This window comes from Haemaphysalis longicornis, unplaced genomic scaffold, assembly GCF_048455015.1.
Source record: "Haemaphysalis longicornis isolate Haplotype H1 unplaced genomic scaffold, Haemaphysalis longicornis Haplotype H1 scaffold_4, whole genome shotgun sequence".
In the NCBI taxonomy this organism is placed as follows: Eukaryota; Metazoa; Arthropoda; class Arachnida; order Ixodida; family Ixodidae; genus Haemaphysalis; species Haemaphysalis longicornis.
Genome location: NW_027526361.1, coordinates 227,108,919 through 227,116,645, shown reverse-complemented (window position 1 = coordinate 227,116,645; position 7,727 = coordinate 227,108,919). Strand labels below are relative to the sequence as shown.

Sequence of the window (7,727 nt, the reverse complement as noted above, 5' to 3'; positions counted from 1 at the left end):
TGTCATTGCTTTGTGATAGTGGTGAAGTATATATGCTGACTGAAGAAAAAAACCAATTTGGTTGTTAGTCAGCGCCGTGGTCCTGTGTCCTTTCTTGTCCTGTCTTTTTAGCACTGTTTTTTCACTCGCAACAGATAATGTTTCCCCCTGTACTATTTTTATGCGGGAGCACTAGGTTCCCCACTTTGTAGTGTTGTGCCCGCTGTTGAGTGAAGCCTGTCAGTCAAGCCTGTCTGTGCCCTGAATAGTGGTGCATTCTCTCTCAGGGTAGAAGACTTGTCTCGAAGTCGAAACGTCGAAATAAACCCTCCGCTGTTGCTGTTACCGAGGTTTCTTACTTTGTGTTCACCACGCCTTCGGCCCCATCGCCAGCATGCCAGTTATATATATATATATATATATATATATATATATATTTATATATAGAAAGATAGGTCGGCAGTCTACAATGCCAAAGGAGGCATAGGGGTGTGGTTAGGCTCTTTTCTTTTTCACTACGGTTAATTCAGTAAACATTTTTTTTAATATACAGAAGAAAGAAAGAAAGAAAAACACGCGCCCAGAGTGGGGACCGAACCCACGCCTTTCGATTACATGTCGAATGCCTTACCAATTCGGCTATCTGGGCGACTGTGTTCTCCTTCACTTTCTGGGCTAATTATATTTACTAGAAGTGTATCTGACTCTTGAGGGTGGTAGCCAGCACCACTCTGACTACACGGGGAGAAGGGGACCTTTTTCTTTCTTTCTTTCTTCTGTTAATAAAAAAATGTTTACTGAATTAACCGTAGTGAAAAAGAAAAGAGCCTAACCACACCCCTATGCCTCCTTTGGCATTGTAGACTGCCGACCTATCTTTCTGTATTTCCTCAACGAGCCCCTCATTTCCTCACTATATTTATATATATATATATAGTTTGGAAATGAGGGGCTCGTTAGGAAATACAGAAAGAAATGCCGGTAGTCTACAACGCCAAAGAAGGCATAGGGGAAGGTTAGACTATTTTTTTACCGTTAGTGACGTTACATTATTATTAATTTTTTTATTAATTACGTGAGAAAGAAAGAAAGAAAAACACGCGCCCAGAGTGGGGACCGAACCCACGCCTTTCGAATAAATCTCGAATGCCTTACCAATTCGGCTATCTGGGCGACTGTGTTCTGCTTCACTTTCTGGAGTATTTATATTTACTACAACCTTCCCCTATGCCTTCTTTGGCGTTGTAGACTGCCGGCATTTCTTTCTGTATTTCCTAACGAGCCCCTCATTTCCAAACCATATTATCGCGCGAACGCTTAGCGAGGGCCTCGGTTCTGGCAGCCTTGATGCCAAGGTAGCATAAGAGGGTTTCCCGCCAGTTGACCGCTCATGACAGGCTGTAGACGTTCGCGTCACGCCCCGGGGGTTGAAAAAGAAGGTCCCCTTCTCCCCGTGTAGTCTGAGTGGCGCTGGCTACCACCCTCAAGCGTCAGATACAGTTGTAGTAAATATAAATACCCCAGAAAGTGAAGCAGAACACAGTCGCCCAGATAGCCGAATTGGTAAGGCATTCGAGATCTAATCGAAAGGCGTGGGTTCGGTCCCCACTCTGGGCGCGTGTTTTTCTTTCTTTCTTTCTCACGTAATTAATAAAAAAATTAATAATATTATAACGTCACTAACGGTAAACAAATAGTCTAACCTTCCCCTATGCCTTCTTTGGCGTTGTAGACTGCCGGCATTTCTTTCTGTATATATATATATATATATATATATATATATATATATATATATAGAAATAAGGGTTGGCAGTCGAGAAAACCTCGGAAAGCAAAGGGGAGGATGTGGTAGATCATTGAAACAGATTAAGAATTTGGAAAGAAAGAAAGAAAGTGAAGAAAAAATGCCCGCCAGGTGGGATCCGAACCCACGACCTCCAGAATACCGGTCTGGTGCGATAACCACTACGCTACCGGCGGGGCGATTTTCCCCTTCACTTTCTGGGCTATTTATGTTAGGTATTTTTGTTTCCTGTACTTGCGGGTGGCAGCCAGCGCCATTCGGACTACTCGGGGTGAAGGGGACCTTCTTTTTAACCCCCGGGTCGTGACTCGAGTGTCTACGACATGTCCAGAGTGGTCGACCAGCGTTGAACCCTCTTAAGCTCCCTATGGCACCAAGACTGCCAGAACAGAGGCCCTCGCTATGCATGTAGCGAATCAGAATAGGAAATGAGGGGCTCGTTGAAAATAACACAGAAATAAGGGTTGGGCAGTCGAGAAAACCTCGGAAAGCAAAGGGGAGGATGTGGTAGATCATTGAAACAGATTAAGAATTTGGAAAGAAAGAAAGAAAGTGAAGAAAAAATGCCCGCCAGGTGGGATCCGAACCCACGACCTCCAGAATACCGGTCTGGTGCGATAACCACTACGCTACCGGCGGGGCGATTTTCCCCTTCACTTTCTGGGCTATTTATGTTAGGTATTTTTGTTTCCTGTACTTGCGGGTGGCAGCCAGCGCCATTCGGACTACTCGGGGTGAAGGGGACCTTCTTTTTAACCCCCGGGTCGTGACTCGAGTGTCTACGACATGTCCAGAGTGGTCGACCAGCGTTGAACCCTCTTAAGCTCCCTATGGCACCAAGACTGCCAGAACAGAGGCCCTCGCTATGCATGTAGCGAATCAGAATAGGAAATGAGGGGCCCGTTGAAAATAACACAGAAATAAGGGTTGGCAGTCGAGAAAACCTCAGAAAGCAAAGGGGAGGATGTGGTAGATCATTGAAACAGATTAAGAATTTGGAAAGAAAGAAAGAAAGTGAAGAAAAAATGCCCGCCAGGTGGGATCCGAACCCACGACCTCCAGAATACCGGTCTGGTGCGATAACCACTACGCTACCGGCGGGGCGATTTTCCCCTTCACTTTCTGGGCTATTTATGTTAGGTATTTTTGTTTCCTGTACTTGCGGGTGGCAGCCAGCGCCATTCGGACTACTCGGGGTGAAGGGGACCTTCTTTTTAACCCCCGGGTCGTGACTCGAGTGTCTACGACATGTCCAGAGTGGTCGACCAGCGTTGAACCCACCTGGCGGGCATTTTTTCTTCACTTTCTTTCTTTCTTTCCAAATTCTTAATCTGTTTCAATGATCTACCACATCCTCCCCTTTGCTTTCCGAGGTTTTCTCGACTGCCAACCCTTATTTCTGTGTTATTTTCAACGAGCCCCTCATTTCCTATTCTGATTCGCTACATGCATAGCGAGGGCCTCTGTTCTGGCAGTCTTGGTGCCATAGGGAGCTTAAGAGGGTTCAACGCTGGTCGACCACTCTGGACATGTCGTAGACACTCGAGTCACGACCCGGGGGTTAAAAAGAAGGTCCCCTTCACCCCGAGTAGTCCGAATGGCGCTGGCTGCCACCCGCAAGTACAGGAAACAAAAATACCTAACATAAATAGCCCAGAAAGTGAAGGGGAAAATCGCCCCGCCGGTAGCGTAGTGGTTATCGCACCAGACCGGTATTCTGGAGGTCGTGGGTTCGGATCCCACCTGGCGGGCATTTTTTCTTCACTTTCTTTCTTTCTTTCCAAATTCTTAATCTGTTTCAATGATCTACCACATCCTCCCCTTTGCTTTCCGAGGTTTTCTCGACTGCCAACCCTTATTTCTGTGTTATTTTCAACGAGCCCCTCATTTCCTATTCTGATTCGCTACATGCATAGCGAGGGCCTCTGTTCTGGCAGTCTTGGTGCCATAGGGAGCTTAAGAGGGTTCAACGCTGGTCGACCACTCTGGACATGTCGTAGACACTCGAGTCACAACCCGGGAGTTAAAAAGAAGGTCCCCTTCACCCCGAGTAGTCCGAATGGCGCTGGCTGCCACCCGCAAGTACAGGAAACAAAAATACCTAACATAAATAGCCCAGAAAGTGAAGGGGAAAATCGCCCCGCCGGTAGCGTAGTGGTTATCGCACCAGACCGGTATTCTGGAGGTCGTGGGTTCGGATCCCACCTGGCGGGCATTTTCTCTTCACTTTCTTTCTTTCTTTCCAAATTCTTAATCTGTTTCAATGATCTACCACATCCTCCCCTTTGCTTTCCGAGGTTTTCTCGACTGCCAACCCTTATTTCTGTGTTATTTTCAACGAGCCCCTCATTTCCTATTCTGATTCGCTACATGCATAGCGAGGGCCTCTGTTCTGGCAGTCTTGGTGCCATAGGGAGCTTAAGAGGGTTCAACGCTGGTCGACCACTCTGGACATGTCGTAGACACTCGAGTCACGACCCGGGGGTTAAAAAGAAGGTCCTCTTCACCCCGAGTAGTCCGAATGGCGCTGGCTGCCACCCGCAAGTACAGGAAACAAAAATACCTAACATAAATAGCCCAGAAAGTGAAGGGGAAAATCGCCCCGCCGGTAGCGTAGTGGTTATCGCACCAGACTGGTATTCTGGAGGTCGTGAGTTCGGATCCCACCTGGCGGGCATTTTTTCTTCACTTTCGTTCTTTCTTTCCAAATTCTTAATCTGTTTCAATGATCTACCACATCCTCCCCTTTGCTTTCCGAGGTTTTCACGACTGCCAACCCTTGTTTCTGTGTTATTTTCAACGAGCCCCTCATTTCCTATTCTGATTCGCTATATATATATATATATATATATATATATATATATATATATATATATATATATATATATATATATATATATATATATATCCAGGTTCTGTCCTGTGTGGCTTTATTTCCTCATGCTTGTGCAGTGTATTGGCCCCACAGGCTCCACTGATGGATGGACAGGCCAACTATTGCAACTGATATCGAAGCTCAGTGTCACACACAGTCGTCGTGCAGAACAAAAAACAAATCAGAACGATGACCAAGCTGTTCTTCCTCCACTCAAGCGCTCCTACTTGCACTTCCTGTAGTCAAATGACTTCCAAACTCTTCTTTATAATGGAGGATATGTAGTTCACAGAAAACAATGAAAATGAATCGCCGACAGTGCATGCTGCATCAGATTGCGAAAAAAAACATTGTCTTCCAAAGGAATTAGATGCACTACTCCTGCGATATTCCTTTTTGCTAGAAGTGTACAATGATAAAATATGGTACTGCAAATCACGTGCAAATAGAAAAAGTAACTGTAAATATAATAAATTATGTTCGAATATGAATATCATTGGCTTAGTGTAACAACTTTGAAAGCTGAGGTCAAAGATAACTTGGGCAATCACAACCTAACATGAGTGTGTGTGCACTGATTAGAAAATGGTACAAAAAAGGTGAAGAAAAGACAGCGGAGCAGCGGAAGAAATTTGGCACACATGGATGTGGTTCTCCAACATGTTGTGAATAGCAGTATATATTTGACTGGATGCAGTCCTTCCCGTCATTCAAAAGAGGCCCTTGCTATGCATGCCTACTAGGACCAGTATGTTACTGCAAACATTGCCAACAAGTAATAACTCAATGTCTTGCTCACGCCGTTCTTAGAGTAGATGGTTCTTCTCACCGCATGAATCTAGCTGGTAACATTCCACTTTATCTAATGTACACCAGAGTGAACAAAGTGGCGTTGAGCAAGGTTTTGCATGCATTAGGCTTTCTTGCATGGCGTATGTGTAGTGCAATAAAGCCGACCTGAGCAGACATGCCTTGTGGTAACCAAATGTAACTGCCCAGAAGCTAGGATGTTTTGCTGCCATCACCGAAGACGTGGATTCAATCCCAGCTGTGGCAGCCATTTTTCTGGTAGAGGTGAAAAAGAAAACCTGTGTATAGAGATTTTTTTTTTCATTTCCAGGCCCCCAGGTGTCCAACTTGATCCATAGCTCCTAATGTGGTGTCCTTCAAGGTGCATGTGCAGCGTCGGCATGTAAAACAAAGCCCGCTCCTCCCCTCCTGCACAAAGGTTGCGCATTTCAGCTGTTGAGGTCACTTAACTACATTAGACTAATAGAGACCTTTACTTTCAGATTTTGTATTGACTCAGAAATTTGGGTATTGCTTTCAACAGTGAGCAAACCATGGTGTACACCAGATATTGCCTTTTCAGGCAAGAGCAGACAGGTAGATAATGCTATCGGTCACAATGTGAAGTTGTCCCACCTCTAAACATTTTGGTCAAGTTGTCATCCCATTAGTGTTATGACTGGGAACTTTTAATTTTGTAATAGTGCCATGCAGGCCTTTCCTGCCAGCTAGTGTACACAGACGAACTGACAACTCTTCAGTAAAAATTTTGTCTGAACTTAGTGAAAAATAAAGTAGGATTTATGGCTTGCTTTGCTGCCATATTTTTATTTCAATCTGTTAAGCAGGACCTGGCAGTCACGTTTACTTGTAGAATTGACACTTGGTTGATTGATTGATTGTAGGGTTTAACACGGCAATGCAACGCAGGCGATGAGGTGCGCCGTAGTGGACGGCTCCGGATTAATTTTGTCCACCTGGGGATCTTTAACGTGCCCCGAAATCTTGTATACACGGGTGTTTTTGCTTTTCGCCTCCATCAGAAAAGCGGCCGCCGCTGCCGGCAATCGAACCCGTGACTTCGTGCTCAGCAGCGCAACGCCTTAGCCACTGAGCCACCGCAGGGCGTGAACTGACACTTGGACAAGCAGTTACAAACTATAATGACAAAATGCAACACAAGAAAAGGAATCGCACTAGTAAATAAATTTTATTCATAACAATCCACACGTATATATATATACACCGACATACACTTGTAACGCAGGTTTTATGCTATAAGGCGTACAACTGCAATTAGCAAATGTATTTGTCATTTGTGTGCTTACATTGAGGTGTACAAAACTGTAGGCACCAAAAACAATAGCAATGGCCATGAAAGGCACACGTACCCATTGAAAATTATATTCCGGCATGCTGCAACTGCACTTCTACAACAATACATAAACAATTCATGTGGATTATGTGTATAGTCAGCTGAAGAGTATGAAAGAAAGGATCTCTCCATCTCCGCTGTTTTTTTTACTTTACCGGGGCTAAATCAACGACTGGCTTCATAGATAGTGACCTACCCATGGCAGCCAGCAACAATGGGGGCCAGTGTGCCAAACATTTGCTGGGTAGGAACGTCACGCTCCGTCAGGAGGGGCTAAATAATCTCCAACCTCACCAGCTTCGCTTTGCTCACAGTGTGACTGCTGGCCCAAGATGTAGTGGCTGTAACCATCAGTACCGACCGTTCCAGTTACATGTATATCACCAGTCAGCACATCGAATTCAGCACTTAGTCACAAGTAAGCATCAGTCAGCCGGACCAGATTCTCACCTATGCAGAAGTCAAAGTGCACAACTAAACCATACAGGTACTATATCTGCCTGCTTGACTACCATTATTAATTTTTGAGCATACCCGTTCATTCAAACGCTCAAAACCTTTACCAACTTTCTCTTTACATGGAGAAGCTTTCTTGTGGCATGACGCTCGTTTGCGCACATGCGGAAACGCTTGAGTGTGTGCAAAACAGTTCCAACTTGGCCATTTCAAGCGTGGCAACGCCGTCATTCTTGCGCGGAAGCATAATGTTTTTCCAGTAGCGGGAGCACTACTCGACAAAAATTTCCTGAGGGGCTGTGGGGCTTTCAGATGAGCTGCTCCCTTCTTCTAGCACCTTCCTCAAGGTGGCCCGCCAGCCCTACAAGTGGCCAAGTTGGGTATACAGCAGTTGACCCCGGTGAAGGCCGGCAATGAGAACCGTACATGTAGTTATCTTCAGGATATCT

The 7,727-nt window shown here is 45.3% G+C and overlaps 1 non-coding gene across 1 annotated transcript; it reads right to left on the bottom strand.

Annotated features, from left to right (window-relative positions):
* Positions 1-1,080: 1,080 nt before the first annotated feature.
* Trnak-uuu (transfer RNA lysine (anticodon UUU)) lies at positions 1,081-1,152 on the bottom strand. The gene has a single exon. It is a non-coding gene; the product is annotated as a tRNA-Lys (tRNA).
* Between the last annotated feature and the right edge of the window lie 6,575 nt (positions 1,153-7,727).